Source organism: Eucalyptus grandis, chromosome 1 (assembly GCF_016545825.1).
Source record: "Eucalyptus grandis isolate ANBG69807.140 chromosome 1, ASM1654582v1, whole genome shotgun sequence".
Classification (NCBI taxonomy): Eukaryota; Viridiplantae; Streptophyta; class Magnoliopsida; order Myrtales; family Myrtaceae; genus Eucalyptus; species Eucalyptus grandis.
Genome location: NC_052612.1, coordinates 12,331,327 through 12,349,778, shown reverse-complemented (window position 1 = coordinate 12,349,778; position 18,452 = coordinate 12,331,327). Strand labels below are relative to the sequence as shown.

Sequence of the window (18,452 nt, the reverse complement as noted above, 5' to 3'; positions counted from 1 at the left end):
GTGCTTTTAGGGTTTTGAAGATTTGGGGAAAAAAATCAGTATATATAACTTAGTTTTTGAAAAGGGAAGTTCAATCGGTGCAATGGAAAGTGAACGATTACTTCTTTTCAAAATCTATAACTGCCAAAATTATTAAACAAAAGATCGTACCTTTTCGACTAAATGACAATTAGTACCTTTTAGAAGAAATACAACTTACGCCTTTATCCACGAATGTCCGAGTCTCGGGACTTAGAGTCTAAGAGATCGAGTCTTTAGAGTTGGTGAGTCTCTAGACTTTAACTTCTTCAAGCTTCAAAATGTTGAGTCTTGAGCGGATAAAGTCAAACCGATTCTTCTCCAAAGGCTTTGTGAATATGTCTGCTAGTTGACTTTTTGAATCAACAAATTGGATCGAGATTTCTCCATTTTGAATATGATCTCTAATAAAGTGATGTCGAATCTCAATATGCTTTGCTCTTGAATGAAGGATTGGATTTTTGGTGAGATTTATAGCACCGGTGTTGTCACATCTCGATTTCGTGCATGAGTCTTCAATGCCAAAGTCTTGTAGCTGTTGTTTTATCCATAGAATTTGCGAACGTGCAGCCTTCCAAGAGCTACATACTCGCTTCTGTTGTTGAAAGAGCTACAAAGTGCTTTGTTTCCTCGAAAACCAAGACACCGTTCTGTTTCCAAGTAGTTGACAAGTTCCCAGTGCTCTTTCTATCGATTCCCGCAACCGGCCAGATCGCATCTGAGTATCCTAGAAGATTAAAGTCTCCTTCTTTGGATACCAAAGACCGATGCTTGAAGATGAAGCAACGTATTTGATAATTCGTTTCACGACCGAGATGTGATTCTCTAGGATCCGATTGAAACCTAGCACAGATACAAACACCGAACAAAATATCAGGTCTAGAAGCAAAGATAAAGAAGTGAACCGATCATGCTTCGTACAGCTTTGATCTATTTTCTTCCCTTCTTCATCCTTGTCTATCTTCGAGAACATGACATTGGTATGTCGATCTTTTTGCATTTTTCCAATCCAAACCTTTTGACAAGATCATTCGCATATTTTTCTTGATGGATGAAAGTTCCTTCCTTCATTTGTTTCACTTGGAGTCCAAGAAAGAATGTTAATTCTCCCATCATACTCATTTCAAATTCATCCTGCATAGACTTAGAAAATTTCTTGCAAAGACTTTCATTAGAAGATCCAAAAATAATGTCATCAACATATATTTGAACAAGTAAAAGTTTTTGTTTTCCTTTTTGATAAACAAAGTAGTATCTACTTTACCTTTGACAAAACCATTTTGTAATAAAAACTTACTTAATCTGTCGTACCAAGCTCGAGGTGCTTGCTTTAGACCATACAGAGCCTTTTTCAGTCCAAGACCGAGTCCGGGCTTCTTGGGTCTTCAAATCCAGGCGGTTGTTCCACATAAACTTCCTCATGGATAAATCCATTTAGGAAAGCACTTTTGACGTCCATTTGGAATAACCTGAAATTTTTGTAACAAGCAAACGCAAGTAATAGACGAATAGCTTCTAACCTTGCAACGGGTGCGTAAGTCTCGTCATAGTCTATTCCTTCTTCTTGCGTATACCCTTTGGCCACGAGCCTTGCTTTGTTTCGTACGACTTTTCCTTTTTCGTTCATTTTGTTCCCGAATACCCATTTGGTTCCAATAACAGTTTTACCTTTTGGTTTAGATGTCAATTCCCGTACATCATTGATGTTGAACTGTCTAAGCTCTTCTTGCATAGCTTCGATCCAGCTTTCATCGATAAAGCTTCTTCTATGCTTTTTGGTTCAATTTCGAGATGAGAGCCACAAAGCACTAGATTCTTCATGCCTTTTTGATCTCGGTGCGGATTCCTTCATTAAGTTCGCCAATAATAAGATCTTTGGGATGACTGGATTTGTGTTTCCAGCTTACTGTGTTGATGATCTCTTTCTTTATTTGATTCTCCATGATCGTCTTGATGATGGACTTCCAATCCGAGATGCTTCTTGAGATGTAGACATTTGAAGATCTAGAGCGGATTCAGTCTCATCGTACTGAGTCTGGCTGGATTCATCTTGCACTGAGTCTTGGAATTTGACATTCATTGATTCTTCCACAGACTGGCTTTTTTTTTATTGTAGACTCTGTAGGCTTTGCTTGATGTAGAATATCCAAGGAAGATGCCTTCATCTGATCTTTCTTCAAACTTACCAACTCGATCATTTGCATTTTTCAAAATAAAGCATTTGCAACCGAACACATGAAAGTATGAAACAATAGGCTTCTTACCTTTGAACAATTCATAGGGGGTTTTATCAAGAATAGGTCTTAAAAAGACTCTATTTATAATATAGCAAGCAGTTGAAACAGCTTCAGCCCAAAATCGTGAAGAAATTTTACTTTCAATTAAAAGTGTTCTAGCCATTTCTTGAAGAGATCTATTCTTTCTTTCCACAACTCCATTTTGCTCGAGTATACGGAGAGGAGAACATGTGATTAACACCGTTTATCACGTAATCTCGTAAAATCTTGATTTTCAAATTCACTTCCATGATCTGTTCTTATACTAGAAATAGCACATCCTTTTTCATTTTGAACCTTTTTAGCAAACTTTTCAAAGTACGAAAAGGTTTCGATTTGTTTGCTAGAAAATATACCTGTAAAACGAGTAATCATCTACAATTACTAGACAATATTTCTTACCTCCAATGCTCGGGTTCTTGTTGGTCCGAAGAGATCCATATGAAGCAACCGTATTACATGATTAGTAGATACATGATTTATTTGTTTAAATGAATTTTTTACCTTTCCTCGTAATGCATGGAGTACATAAGTCGACTTTTGGTATGGCGCTTTAGGTAGACCTCTAACAAGCCGCTTTGAAGAGATTTTGGCTAATTGCTTCTTGTTGATATGGCCAAGCTTTCTATGCCATAGAATTGCTTCATCTTGAATTGAAATTAAGCATTGTTCTTCATTTGGCTTTACATCAAGGAGGTAGATGTTTCCATGCCTTCGACCCATGAAAGACTGAGTCGAATCTTTGCTAATTCCGAACAAATGCCTTCTTGAAAGAAGATCTTGTAACCAGTATCACACAATTGGCTAATGCTGAGTAGATTGTAGTTGAGTCCTTCCACTAGAGAGACATTGCTTATTGTGAGATTTCCAATTTTCGCAATTCCGAATCCCACAATACTTCCTTTGCTATTTCCTCCGAATGAAACTTTTCCACCATTCACTTTAATAAGCTTTATGAAACACTCGAGTCTCCCGTCATGTGTCTTGAGCATCCGCTGTCAAGATACCACTTTACCTTCTTTTGACAGAGACCCGCATTCAAAAAGAGTCTCAAGCTTTCTTTGGTACCCAAATTTTCTTGGGTCCTTTCATGTTAGTAGGATAAGCATTATTAGGCCATACTCTCTTCACAAAGCTTCCAAACCATAGGACACTCTTTTTCAAAATGATCCCGACTGTTACACTTAGAACACCTTAAAGCATTTCGACCTACGGGCTTTACAAAAACTCTTTTGAAATGATTTTTATAAGCCTCTCTCGATGGTCTTTTCTTAATTCTTTCTTTTACTTTCGGAAAATCAATCAAAGGGATTGTTTCTTCTGTCATACCTAGACCCGACTTATTAAAGTAAGGTCTTTGGATTGAAAGAACTTTTTCCAGTTTTCGGACCCTATTGAAAATTTCTTTGAAATATTTGATAAATCAGTTTTTAAGAAAGCATTTTCTTTTGAAAGATTGTCTTCACTCTCTTTAAGAGTAGAAACATTTAAGTCTAAATTTTTACCTTTCCTTCTAAAATGATTTCCTTTTGTTTTAAAACTGAGTTTTCCTTTTTAAGTTCGGAAATCCTTTTTAAGAGAAGTCTTAAGACTAAAACATAACTCATTAATATATTTAGAGACTTTGACAGGATTTTATAATTACTTACCTCAAATTCACCGTCCGAGTCCGATCCAGAAGTCCGAGTCCGATTGCGCCATTAGACACAAAGTTGGCATATTCCTCATCACTCTCTTCACACACTCATCGCTCCAAGTTTCGGCTTTAAGAGCTTTTCGAAATTTCTCAGCTTTTCCTCTTTTCTTTTCGAAGAGGACAGTTGGGTCCGATGTGTCCCTTCTTTTTGCATTCGAAGCAAACTACTTCTTTGTTTGGTTCCTCATCATCCCAGACTTGGTCTCGCTGTCTCCGAGAACTTTGTTTCTTTGGGATAAACCTTCTGCTTTTCTATTCAGTTTTCTGAATCTTCTTATCATGAGGGCGAGCTCCTCATCATTCATATCATCTTCAGAATCTGCATCATCGAATCATCATTTGATTTCGGTGCAATAGATTTCTTACCTCTTGGATCTTCGTCTTCATTAATTCGTTCCACTTCGTAAGACCGAAGAGTTCCAATCGCCCGTCTACGATAATGGCATGATTCTTTGCGTCTCTCTAATTGAAGTCTTTATATGATTCCAATCCTTGGAGAGTCCACGTAGAAGCTTGTTCACCTTCATGGGATCAGAAATTTTTTGTCCTTGGTTCTCAAGACCATTGACAATATCTCGTAAAACGACTAAACATGTCGGTTATAGATTCTCCTGGTTTCATTTTGAAGGATTCATATTGACCAAGAAGAATGTTAATTCTCGGTCTCCTTCACTCGATCTGTTCCTTCATAAGTGATATGTAACCTGTCCCCGGACTTCTTTTGCCGTGACACAAGAAGATATTCATTATATTCGGTTGGTGACAAAGCACAATATAAAGAATAAATTGCTTTAGCATCGAGTGCTTGTCTCTTGTTTATTTCTTCTTGAGACATTCCGCTGGTTTCAACGGTTTCTTTTCCTCTTTTCGGTGTTTGATGCAGCAGCAGAGTGATTCCTTTTTCCACTACGTCCCATTCCGTAGGATCCTTTGATCGTAGGAAAGCTTTCATCTTGTTCTTCCGGATGTTGTAATCCTTTCCATCGAAGTAGGGAGGTCTCGGTATTGCTTTGCCCCTCCATCAGCCCCGGTGCTAGCATACTAGCCATGGATCTTTTACTCAAGTAAAACACTTCAAACAAAGTAAGAACACAGCTCGATACCAATTGAGATAGCTAGTACGAGTACCTAGAGGGGGGTGAATAGGTATACACAAAAATTTCTCGATGTTTGCACGATACTTAAACAATTAGAGACTTTGCAAATGTTGAAAATTCAATCGCAAGATCGAGTAAGGGAAAGAGAGAATTGAACACTCGCTTATAGTGGTTCGGCTTGATTCAAGCCTACGTCCACTCTTTCGCACCGACAGCCGATTGGCTGGATTCCACTATGATCAAAGAGTTGTTACAAGTGTTGATCTTCCTTGATTTCTAGGTGTAGATGATCTACCACACTTGCTCAAGGCGTCACCAAGTATAAACACTCTCGCATACAATTTCGCTCGCCTCAACTAACAATCAAAGGATCTTCGGACTGGAATTTTTCTATCGATCACACACTTAAAACAACTAGAACGTCTTCCTTTTATACTCCTTCATGCCATCATAGCCGTTGGCACTTACCAAAGGAATTCCTCCAATCTACCCGTTGGACGGAATCAATCAAGAAGATCATCCGAGCTATATAAGGAATCGATGATAGCCCATCAATCTGTTCGCCCATACAATCGGGATCTCGGTTTCAAGAATAGAATAATCCAAGATTATTTCGTCGACCATCGGATCTTCAATCGTTCTTAGATAAGATATAAAGAATCCGAAATGATTATCCAACCAAAGAATCTATCCCGAGAGGATAGGATCAAATCCTCAATCATAAACCTCGACTTTGGATTTCCTTCAACACCGGATTAGAAAGACTCGCGTGAGAATAACTTTGAGTCTTGAGTCTTGAGTCTTGAGTCTTGAGTCTTGAGATAACAGAGTCTTGAGACTATAAAATCTTGAGACTTTAACTATCGATATCCAGACTTAGACTGATAGAAATGTTTTGTCAGCTTCAAAATATTCTGGAAAGATTTCTCCAACACCAACGGGTATGATGGCATAAAGGAATATAAAAGGAAGACATTCTAGTTGCTTTAGTGCATGATCGATAGAGAAATTCCAGAGTCTGAAGCACATTGATTATTAGTCGATACATTTTGAGCGAAATTGTATACACAAAGAGTGTCTATACTTAGTGATACCTTGAGCGAATGTGGTAGATCATCTATACCAAGAAACCAAGGAAGAACATCGCTATAACATCTTTTTTTTGTTCATAGTGAAATCCAGCCAATAGGCTGTCGGTGCGAGAAAAGAGTGGACGTAGGCTTGAAATAAGCCGAACCACTATAAACCGCGTGTTCAATTTTCTCTTCTCTCGCCTTACTTTGATTATTGTTTGTCTCAAATCTATCAACTGTCTAGTATTGTGCAATTATTGAGAAAAATCCTTTATATACCTATTCACCCCCCTCTAGGTACTTATACTAGCTATATCAAAGTTAAGGTGGCCTTGCCAAGCGACGCTTGGCAAAGTTCAACCTCATTAGATCCGACAAGGGGCCCTTGCCCAAGCAAGCGCAGGCGAAGTTCGATTTTAACCTGAGCATGGCACTGCCAACATTTACATCAATAATTTTTCATCAAAATTGATCAGAAGTGAAAAGCTTTAAGACTATTGAAAAATAAAGAATGCATTTGTGGAGCCCATTGTCCTTGTACATCAAATGGATAAGCTTTCGCTAGTGATTCATGGGAGACCCCTATAACAAGGTTACGAAATGAATCTTTTAAAAGGTAATTAATGAGATCCTCACCATTTAGGATTGAGTTGACCTTTCATAAACGACACATGGACAAGATTTTGGTCAGTCCGAGAATTAGGGTTTTAAGTGATTATTCGGATCAATTTGGTAACCTACCAATTTTAATTTATTTTATTTAAAAAGTAGATAAATAGATAAATGGATCGCCGTTCTTCCCAGATTTGGTAAAGACATATAGTCCAGGAAGCCAAGAGGAATTCTATTTTTGTTGGCCTTGAAATGTTGGTTTGAGTAAGAACCGAACAAGTCCTCTCCCTCTACAGGAGATCTAGGGTTTTCAATGACTTTATCACTCGAGTAACCTGTTCAATCACCGACCATTTTTATCTATGATCCTTGAGAATGTATATCGTACCTAACAGTTTGTTGACGTAGCATCATCAATTTGATCAAGGGACATAAAATACCCCGATATTAGTGAAATCTTGTGTATCAATAAGCTGTACAAAATTACTATTCGATTCTCATCCTTATATACGAGGAACGAGGAACTGCACCTCAAAATGGAACAGATTCGTGCTAACTACCATACTTATTTGATGATTCAAATAAGCGATTCACGCAATCTACATTTACTTCGGTTCGATCTTCATCGAAAGTGCGTACCCGCTGCTGTGATCGAACGAATTGCTGTAACTAGCATTCTGACTACTGAGCGAAACATCAGTGTACAAAGGATGTGTAGGAGCACCATAATGCGATGCTCTGACGTCTGTGGCCGCAGACGTCGTGCTTGTGGCTATCCCTTCAGCTTGCAGGATCACCTCGATTTCCTTCACGACTTCATTCATCCTGGGACGGTTCATGGATAATTCCTCTAAACACCGCATTGCTAACTCCACGAACCCTGTGAACCCTGCGAGACGCCCCACGTTGAGAAGGGACGGATCCATGACCTGCCTTAGTCCGTAGTAGTCTTGGTCGTTTTTGTCCATTGCCATGCGAACTTCGCGGACAATGTACTTGCCCTTGTTGAGCGGTGGCTTTGCAGTTATCAGTTCAAGCATCACGACCCCGAAACTGTAGACGCGCTCTTGTCTGTCAGTAACTGGGTCATGTAGTACTCTGGATCCAAATAGCCCTGCAAGATCATAAGTTACGAACAATCAAAACTCAAAATCAGGAAAGCATACACTTCACCTTCTCAGGAATATCTATAACTCATTGCAACTTAGTCAAACCTACTCAGACTTCGTAATGGTACTCTATATAATCCTTTTTACTTTCAGTTTACCTATATGGAGTGTCCGGTGTTTTCCCTAGTTCTAGTAAATCTGGCATTAACGTATCATCTGCTGAAGTTTCGGGAAGACAAAGGGGAACTTATTGTCAGTTGGAGTTCGATGGAAAACTAGAGGTTATAATTCGGTTAAAATCTAGTAACCCGCCTGTGTCGCCTAAACTGGACATTCAAATAGGAGTATACTATACCAGTGTGCCCTTGACTTGGGTTGACACATGTCCTTTCTCGCTGTCCGCCACCATTTTAGACAAGCCGAAGTCTGCAACTTTAGCCACCAAGTTTTCATCCAGCAAAATATTCGTGGACTTGACATCTCTGTGAATAATCGGGGGATTCGCGAGTTCATGCAGATATGCCAGTCCTTTCGCAGAGCCGAGAGCAATCTGCAGCCTTCTCTTCCAATCAAGATGTATGCTAGTTTTCCCTGCATCATTAATTTTCAGTATCCATTGCTACATACGATGGGCAGTTTCATTCACCAGAAAAGTCTTGCTCGCACTTATGCTAGAAATAACGAGATGAGGACAAAGAATGATATGGAAAGTTTTATATGGAATCTAAAGATCACAAAGCTCCATGTTATTTAGGTGAAGAAAAGTACCCGACAAGCTCTCCTAAGTGTCCCGTTAGGCATATATTCATAGACCAACATCTGCTCTCCTTGTTCATAACAGAAGCCAAAGAGGCCGACGAGATTCTTGTGATGGACTCGAGAAAGTAGCTCGATTTCCGTCTTAAACTCATGCGTGCCCTGCATCGACCCCTGCTGAGCTCTCTTGATTGCCAACACTTGGCCATCAGGAAGCATTCCTTTGTAGACCTATCAGATCACAAAAAAGAATTACAAAGCAGTGATATGAAGCATATTATGATTTACATACAATCGACGCAGCGCATGATTTTTACCCTTCCATAGCCCCCAGAGCCTATTTGATTACTTTCACAAAAGCTATTGGTGCACTTCTTGATTTCGTCAAAATAGAACCACCTTGCCCCCTTCAACTGCGGTGCTCCTCCACCATCACTTTCCCTCGGTATCCAGGATGCTTAAAAATGGATAGATCAATGTGAGTGAGAGAACAACTTATCTAGTTTACTCCTTTTCAATGATCTCAGCAATCAGCTTGTCAAAGTGCTTTAGTAGCAAAAAGATGAAGAGTTCATGCGTTAATTACCAAATGGTTTGCTCAATTCCATTGCTCTTTGTGCTCTTTTCTTCTGTTTAATAGCGTATATTGCTGACCACACAAGTCCAAGAGCCAGGACTGAGCAGCCAATGGCAATCCCTGCTATGACGCGATACTGATTCTTATTCCGTGAGCTGGAACAGTGGTTCATGTCAAAACAGATATGAATGATAGTCAAACCTGATACATGAGAGGATGAAGTTAAGTTACCTGGGAATGGATAAGGTTGTGCGCTGAAGAGATAGGTACCGAAAATGGGGGGCGATGGAAAGGTATGGTTAGTCATAGCGAATCCGATTCTCACAATGCCCGACCTTCTGAATTCTGTCCCATTAGATGGAAAGAAAGACACAGGTACTATAAGATATCCACTGCTTTGATTATGTAAGATATTCTGAAGAGAAACTGAACCATTAGTTAGGTTCAATGTCTGCCACAGGCCTACTTCCAACGATTTAAACAGAGTGTCATTGGACAAATCGCTGAATGATGGAGCTTTAAATGTTATTATTCCTTCGTACGGAACTGCACATTTGCAACTTCCAGGGTTAAGCTTCTGATCTGAGGGACACGATGCACCTGGGCAGTCGACTAAGGTAGAATAAGGTCGTTGCTGCTGCTGATCATTGCAGTACGCCGAAGTTGAGAGAATAGGCGCAATCGTACATGCTGGAGTGCCGTTTAGCCTGATGCAAAATGGACCCAAAAAAAAAAATTGATTAGCATCATAATGTCTGTCTTATCTCAGAATTGAAGTCTAACACCTGTGAACTGTCTGTCTCACATTAATCTGTTCTGGTAGGGACTGGTCGTCAGCGATTCAATCTTGTTATCTTCCAAATTAACGAGCTCCAAATTGGGACTGATGCTGGTACCCATGTACAGCGTTCCATTGAAAGCATTATTTCTCATATCACTGTAGAAGTTCGAAAAATCATCAAAATGGTAGAAGAGACACAAATTAGAAATATTTCTTCCTTACACTTGCTCTAGCTGGGGAAGGCTGAAGAGGTTTTGTGGTATGGTCCCTTGAAGCGGTCCATATTGTATGATTCTGGTCATAGTGAGATAAATTTGAGGTTGCACATTAGTTTCAGAAAGCCATACTTCTTATTGTACCAATTGCATTGAGAAATCTTACAGAGTGGTGAGAGATGATAAAGTTGAGAACCAATCTGGAGCCGCCGAAGCCACAAAAGAGTTGTTGCTGAGGTCACTGCAAATGTACAGTTATGCCCGGTCAACCACCCAGCAGGATTAACTATGTGATATCATGAGGAAGAGACAAAGCCAGGGTGTCTTACTTACATGTAACTGAGTAAATTCATACCCGTTAAATTTGGCAAAGGACCGTCCAATTCATTATATGCTAAATTCCTGAAGAAAACTTAGCAGAATGAGCGGAGTTCTTTCTGTGATCCCGCTAGAGTACCATTGATGAAAAAAATCTATACTCACAGTTCACTGAGTTTTGTAATGTTGTTGAGAGTTGAAGGGACGTTCCCAGAAAAGGAGTTCCTATCGAGTCGGCTGTGCCATATTGTGCAATGTGAGTCCATCTAAATTTAGTAGGTGACAATGGTTGATAATTAAATATCCCAAAGCACAAAACATGGTTTACTTACAGAGCCTCAAGCGTCTGAACAAGGCCTAATGTGGACGGTATAGAACCATTAAATTTGTTATCATCAAATAATCTGTCAACAAAAGCTAACACAAGTTAGAGCGGAAAGCTTGGTCTATTGTATGAAGTGAGAAAATTGGTAACCTACGTGTGTATCAGAGACATGTTTGAACTGAACAGTTTAGCTGGTATGGTGCCGGACAGTTGGTTCTTGCTGAAGTGGCTGAAGTTACAGATGCAGCACATTCCAAACAGTTAATGATGAAAGAACACAAGGATTGTATCACTTATCGGTAGAATCTGGAATATAAAATCCTTAGTCTATATTCATCACACTAGGTGTGGGAGGATTGTAGAGAACTTACAAGTGATTGCAATTGAACAAAAGGTCCAACCCTGGGGTGGTGTTTGTCGAAACTGGTAGTGATCCATATAACTGATTTTCTGACACATCCAACCAGTAGAGTTTGGAGAGTTTACCCAAAGAAGCAGGTATATTACTGCTAAAATTGTTGGAATTTAGTGCCCTGGTAAGAACGACAATTTGAAATTCTAAGCAAATCATATAGCTAAACTTCCATAGCATCAAGTTGGTGGCATTCGCATTTTGACAAGCCTGACAGGAAAGTCAGCTCCATGAGGTTGCCCAGTTCATCAGGAATACTACCGGTGAAGCTGCATCCAGCCAAGATTCTGAAAATTGGAAAGATCAAGGTCCATACATGAGAAAAAAGAGGAAAGAAAAGAAAAAAGAAAAGCTGTCTTAGCAATGAATGCAGTCAAAAAGGATATTACAAGATATTCAACTTCTGTAGACTTCCCAACTGCGAAGGGATCGGTCCGGTGAGACCCTTGTTTAAGGAAAGATCCCTGCAGTTCAAAGGTGAAATGGGCAAATAAGTAGACTCGTTCATACGCTAGTTGATGATTGAACACAAAAAACGACCATCTTTGCTTTGAAGTACTTCATCTATGCAATTCCTATTACACATCTAAGAATAAAATTTGCTCATGACAGAAGATAGAAAGACGAGAAACGCACAAAGAAGTGAGTTCTGTGAGCCCCCGATGTCGGCTGGCAGCGGCCCTTTGATATTCATGCTAGATAACCCCCTGTCAAAGTGAAAATAGAAAAAAAGTATCACAGTCAATGGCCGCTAAAATGGCATTATTGATATTCAAGGAAAGGACTGAAAGTTCTAGGAACTGAGAACAGGAATGAGCACCACTGAGAACAAGTAGAGAGCACTCACAATCCGGTCACTCTTGAATTACTGTTGCAGGTGAGTCCATCCCAAGGCAGTCCACAAGGATCATTGGACTTGCCCCAGTTGGGCGGTGTGTCCTGCCACTGGGCTTTCAGGGCTAAAAGAGCAGTGACTGCACAATTATATGGCAAAAAAGAAAAAGAGTGAAATTTTAAGATGGGAAAGGGAACAGATTTTGCCTTGGCCACAGGCCAATAAGGTCAAATGCACGTTCAAGCCTCGTGAGATCCATTGTCGATGCAAGACTTTGAAAGAAAAAATTTCTGATTGCAAGAGACACAGTGTCATCCTGTACTAAAAGCTCTCTCATGGCTCCAGCAGTTGGGTAAAACAGCTAGTTGTTGCGACAGCCACTTCCACTAAAATTTTCATCAACAGAGATCCGGGCATGCACTTTGTCACAGTTATTATCAGTCCAGACTTCCCACTGATCTTACCGTTGTTTCAGCAGAGGCATCTTTGTTCTATTGCTTGAGCAAGTATTCAGGGACAGAAATAGATAGACAGTTCGCCTTTTCCTTTCTCTCACTAAATTTAACACTCGCATTTCTTTCGTGATCAATGCCAGAACTTACTGTTTGCTCAGAGTGTATGATTAGATATGAAATTTCAGAACTCTAGAATTTAGTTCTACATCTACAAGGCAGAAAAAGACCGACATGTTCGTACAGGGCTAAATATTTCATGCTCTGCACGCCTCAGAGCAGATAATTGAATTGACTGCATGGACGGCCAAGAAAACATTCACAGCAATAACCACTAGATGCTTCAATTTCTATACTCACGTGTCTAATCTCTATTTATTCTTGAGCTCCACATTGCTGAAATCCTTTTAAGGGAATAATGTTTGCAATCGTATCCAAGTTTATGAACTTGTTAATGGTTAACAACATAATGGGAGACCTCTTTCTTGCACCTGTGTCAGTTCTTCCTTTGAGTAGTTATACCGAGGCTAGAATGACTCAATCCCAAAGCACATAGCAAAAGTATATGCCCCTTGTTGATCAAGACTCCAGGGACAATTTAAGACAAGAAAGACCTGCGAAACTAGCAGCCTTTTAAGCATGTCCTCTCATCTACGTGACAAAATCCAGATGATCCTTCGGGCTCAGAGAGACCGAAAGTAGCCCTTTCCTGGTTACAATAACAGAACATGTTCATGTCTCGCCAGACAAGCCACGACCTTAAAAACCTGAGGAATTCTAAGTTCTACGCAGACAGCTTAAGTCCCTGAAACCTCAAAAGGGAAAAAACCATAAGAGAAAAGCTGTTTTGATGACTAGCGACCTTTTTACTCACACCATCCCCAAGCCAGAACAAGATGAACCCAAAAGAAGTACAGATGGAAAGAAAGAACGAACATGAACGACAATAAATCCACAGACCATAGCAACATGCATAAACAAATACATGCGTGTGCACTTACGGTCATTTGGGTTTGTAGTAGAGCAAATCAGATGAATCCGAGAACAGAAGAGAACCAGAAACGAGAGCAACCGGAGGTTCTTGCTCGCCATGTCTCCGCCACCTGTCGTTCCTTTTCCAAAGTGAAAACTCTGCATCTTCCCATTCACTACCATCTTAATGCATGTCGCTCTGACCCAATATCAAAACAGGTAGCAAAGGGCTCGTTCAAGAATGATACGCTAGGCCTATCAGTTTAGCGCTTCCTAAAAGCAAAAATATATGCCTTCCAGGAAGTGGTGGGGTTCGTTGAATACCCTGTCAAAGACTATGTGGTTCAAAGTCAGCAAGAAAGGTGGGAGGAAGAAATGTCAACAACTCATTCTCAACCCTCTCATTTAGTTCTCACCATGGTCAAATTTAACATCCGTACCATTATTTTCCTTACGCTGTCTCTCCCCAAAAAGCCTAGGGAGAAGAACGTGTAAACGAAGGCCTGCTTGAAATATTCTTCTGCTCCTATTAGTTAACACTTTTTTCTTGTTTCGGGTAGAAATAGATGGCCTGCAAACAAGCATTTTCGCACAAATCGACTCCCTACCTTTCTGATTTGATCAAAGATATATTGTCCACGATGCCACGAGGAATTTTATCCTTATCGATCTTGAAATGTTGTGTTGAATAAGAACCGAATACAAGACCTCTTACGCCTAGAGACCTATGGTTTTCGATGACTTTATCACTCGGCTAACCTCCTAGAATTCCCAACCATCTCCATTTATGGTTTTTGAGAATGTGTATCATGTCCATGCCATTGCGATACTCGTACCATATATTGACATAGCACGATAAAATTTGATCAATTTTATGATGTACGAGAGAGCTTTACCTCAAAATGGCATTAATTCGAACTTATTATCATACTAATCTAACGAACAAAAGAAGACTGAACGAATGATGCAAAAAGGTCACATCGACCCTCTTTCTATTTCCTTGTCTTATATCGAAATTTGAATCTTCCATTGTTTCGGTTCGTACAGATGACGCGGCGGATTTAGAGAAAAAGACCGAAGTACGTGCATTTAAAAAAGCTTGGGGTCAATTAAATGGGAGCAGGTGAAGGCGCGTGGCATCCTTGAGATGAGCAGCTACCTTCCTTTTTCTTTTTTTTCGCTTTTTTTACACCTTTTTTTTTTCTTTTTAATTTGGGCTTAAACGTCATCATGCAAATTGTAAACCCACGCGTGAAGGAACCGATGCGACGAATCATTCAATTTTGTCATCTTGATTCGAAAAACCTCGTTTCAATAATTTTAAGTCCTTAAATTAATGTCAATGGTCAGCTTCTCTAATTATACTTTTCTCGAGAATTAGTTAGCTAGCTAGCTCGTGTCCGAATATTCAATTAAATAAATATGATAATTTGCGATGCGACATCTTAACCATTCTTATAATTCGGTAGTTAGAACTCGTCTTGCAACATATAATCATCATTTTTTATTTTTTTTTCTCTTACGGAACTTTTGAAATTTTCACAAGCAGATTGGCCGTCGAATATTCGAAATAATGTTTGTTTTGTTTTAACAATCATTTGAAAAATTATTTAAAATAAGTACTTCAAAGGAAAAACTTGTCCCGGAACCACCAATTTTACACAACAATGTCTCCTTTTCAAAGGGCGATATAATCATTTTGAAGGGAAATTAATGAGATCCTCATCATTTTTAGGGTTGACTTGACCTATCAGGAATGAGACGTGGACAAGATTTTGGTCAGTTTGAGAATTAGGGTTCCATGTCATTTTTTTGGTTGAATGGGTTCCCTGTGATTATTCGATTCACCATTCAATGTTGTTTTGTATTTTTTAAAGAAAAGCTGATGATACATAAACAATCTCAATATGAAGTTGAAGATAAATAGACCGCCGTCATCACCATCTTTCGTTTTCTTGGCCCATTGCTAAATTGAGTATCCCATCCCTGTAATTTAGTTCTATTCACACTCTCTCCCGATTTGATACAACCAAATGACGTTCTTTTTCTAAATCATCTCTCGATGATGGCCGTCTAGATGCATAAGAACGTTCCCTTCAATTTCATCCTTTTTTTAAAACAATTATTGTTCTTTTTTACTATGGTAGATTAATCTGGTCAATCACAAAACATATAAAGCACGGAATATTCATCTTCTTTTGAATCTTATTGATAGAGTATCATATAAAAATTCCGCTATTTTCTAGAAATTTGGTAGTCTTCTTAATTTATCTATGTTGGTCCGGACAATTTTCTCTCACTCGCTTTCACACATTTCATATAATTCGAGGCGGCTAGTCCAATGGCGATTTATTTAAGACACAATTATTCTCATCCACATCTAAATGGGATAACCTATAAATAACAAAGCAAATTCTTTGTTTTTAACTCTTTTTTTGCCACAAAATACAAAAGCAAGGTCAATTATAGTAAGTTTGTCACGTTGTATCTTTGCAATGTATTTAGGAAGTGGTGGTCCCTAGGGCCATGCGGGAGAACACACCATGTTCTGACCATTTGAATAATTCCTTGTTCACACGCAATTATTAGAACTTAATATAATGTCCTCAATTTGCAACCGATTCAAAATGATTAGCAACGAGCTCTTTTGACTATTATATCTCCCTTTTTCACATTTAATGCATTTTAAATGCTTGCATATAATGTCATCTTGACATATCACGTTGCTCATCCAATGGACCTATTGTGAATTACAAAATTGTCATCTATAATAATTTGCTTAAAGGAAAATAATAAAAAAAACAGGATTTTTTCTTTCTTTCTGACGTTGGGGTGGTGAGTCATCTGCTAGCGTCACTCCAGGGTTTACCCGCCGGCTGCTGACTGTACAACATTCCCTAGATATCAAAAAAAAGGAAACCCTTTTTGCCTTCTCGTGATTTTGAGCTGAATATTAATTGTTATCGAAGTTGTCGCTAATGGGAACACCTAGCTTGTGGAAGACTCCATTCAAGTCAGATAAGTCGTTATCGATTCCCCATCGCTAATTAGCAACTATACTTTCTCATTTTCTCTAAATGATGTTCCAAGATTCTCCTGAATTATTATTGTGCGTTGCTAGCTATTTTTACCATATGCTTTTAATAAACGTGCAAACCAGGGGGTGTTTCACTTTGAATTTTGTGGCCATTGATCAGAGGAATTTGACTTGAATGGAGCAAAAATCGGCATGGAGAAGCAAAAAATGAAAAGGAGACGAGTTCATAAGTTGATAAGTAAAGACACATGAGAAAATCAATCAATTTTAATGAGCTAGGAGAAATCCAATGAAAAACATATCGTGCACTAATGGAAGGCTTTTGGTGTGTAATCTATTTACGCAGAGTGAATCGGTCCCTAAGGTCATAACTTCGACCAATTCATAAGTTGACAAGTTCAATATATTTTCAATTATCATGTCTACTTAGTTTCATGTAATTTGATTCCAAGTAAGTTCAATTACAATGCAAATTAAGTTCTTCTTTTGCATTGAGATTTGCATGGTTTTGTCACTCCATTCAAGTCTCGTTCACGCACTTTGTGGTCAATCATGGAACCATGGCGCGAGCTCAATTGCTTTCTAATGGACTCCGGATTGCCCTTGTGCATTTTCTACGGGGAAATGTGTTAAAAAAGCCATAAACCTTTTTTATGTGTCAATTTAGTCATAAACCTTTTTATTTAGTGCCAATTCAGTCTTTTCTAACTAATTTTGGCCAGATTTTACTAACTGAACGTGATTGACGTGACACGATCGACGCTAACATGAATAATTTTTAATAATATTTTATAATTTTATAATTTTTTTTTCTTTTTCTCGTTCTTTTTTCCTTTTTCCTTCTCCTCCTCCTTCCTCCAGCTGGTCGTTGAACCTCAACGACCAACCAAAGGCAATGGCCAACGAGGGCGGCCTTGCAATGAGCGGCAAGGCTCGCCGGCCATTGGCGAGACTCGACCCTTCACTAGTGGCCACGAGGGTGAGCCTTTGGCGAGGATCAAGCCTCGCCCATGGCCAACGAGAGGCCAACGAGGCCAACTTGAGGCCGCCTAGCCACGAGGGCAGCCTCACGCCGAGGCTAGTGAGGCTCGCCCTCGCCGAATCTAGCAAGGGTCAAGCCTCATCGGCCATGGGTGAGGCTCAACCTTGCCAATCGTCGCCTCTAGTCAATCACCAAAGTTCGGCGACTTGCTAGAGGAAGGAAGAGGAAAAGGAAAAATCAAATAAAAAAATCAAATATATTAAAATATTATTAAAAATTGTTCACATCGATCGACCCGGCACCTAGTCAAGAAAATCCAGCCAAAATTAGTTAGAAATGACTAAATTTGCATCAAGTAAAAATGTTTATGACTAAATTGACAAAAATACAAAATGTTTAGAACTTTTTTAACACTTTTCCCCTTCTATATATTGCTGATCTTTGCTTTGTTACAAGATCAAATTAATACACATGATTAATAAGCCATAGCTCAATAAAAAGCCAAGAAAAGTTTCCGCGGATCTCTCTATAGGTACCATTGTCTTGTTCCCCACATCAAACTAAATTTATCTCCTCAACAAGTCGGTTATAATCTAACTGCAAGAGGTTATCTTAAATGAAGATCGGATATGAAATCTCAAGCTTCTCGAGGTGCAAGAACTCAATCCCAAGGAATCAGAAGGACAAGGAAGAGTAAAAGGGATTATAGGTGATCTATAATGAGCAAGCCTACCTCCAAGTGAATTGATTCGGAAGTTGTGCATTCAATTAGTCCTCTCTAGGACAAACACTTAATTTGGTATCGCTCACCCAAATAGCATTTCTTTGAGATAGTAAGTAGGGTTTGGTGGTTGGATCTACATTAATGACTATAATGCCAGAATAGTGCTCTCAATTAATAGGATTTAG

The 18,452-nt window shown here is 39.2% G+C and overlaps 1 pseudogene; it reads right to left on the bottom strand.

Annotated features, from left to right (window-relative positions):
- Window positions 1–8,230: 8,230 nt before the first annotated feature.
- On the bottom strand, window positions 8,231–13,828 carry LOC120290147 (annotated as a pseudogene).
- Between the last annotated feature and the right edge of the window lie 4,624 nt (window positions 13,829–18,452).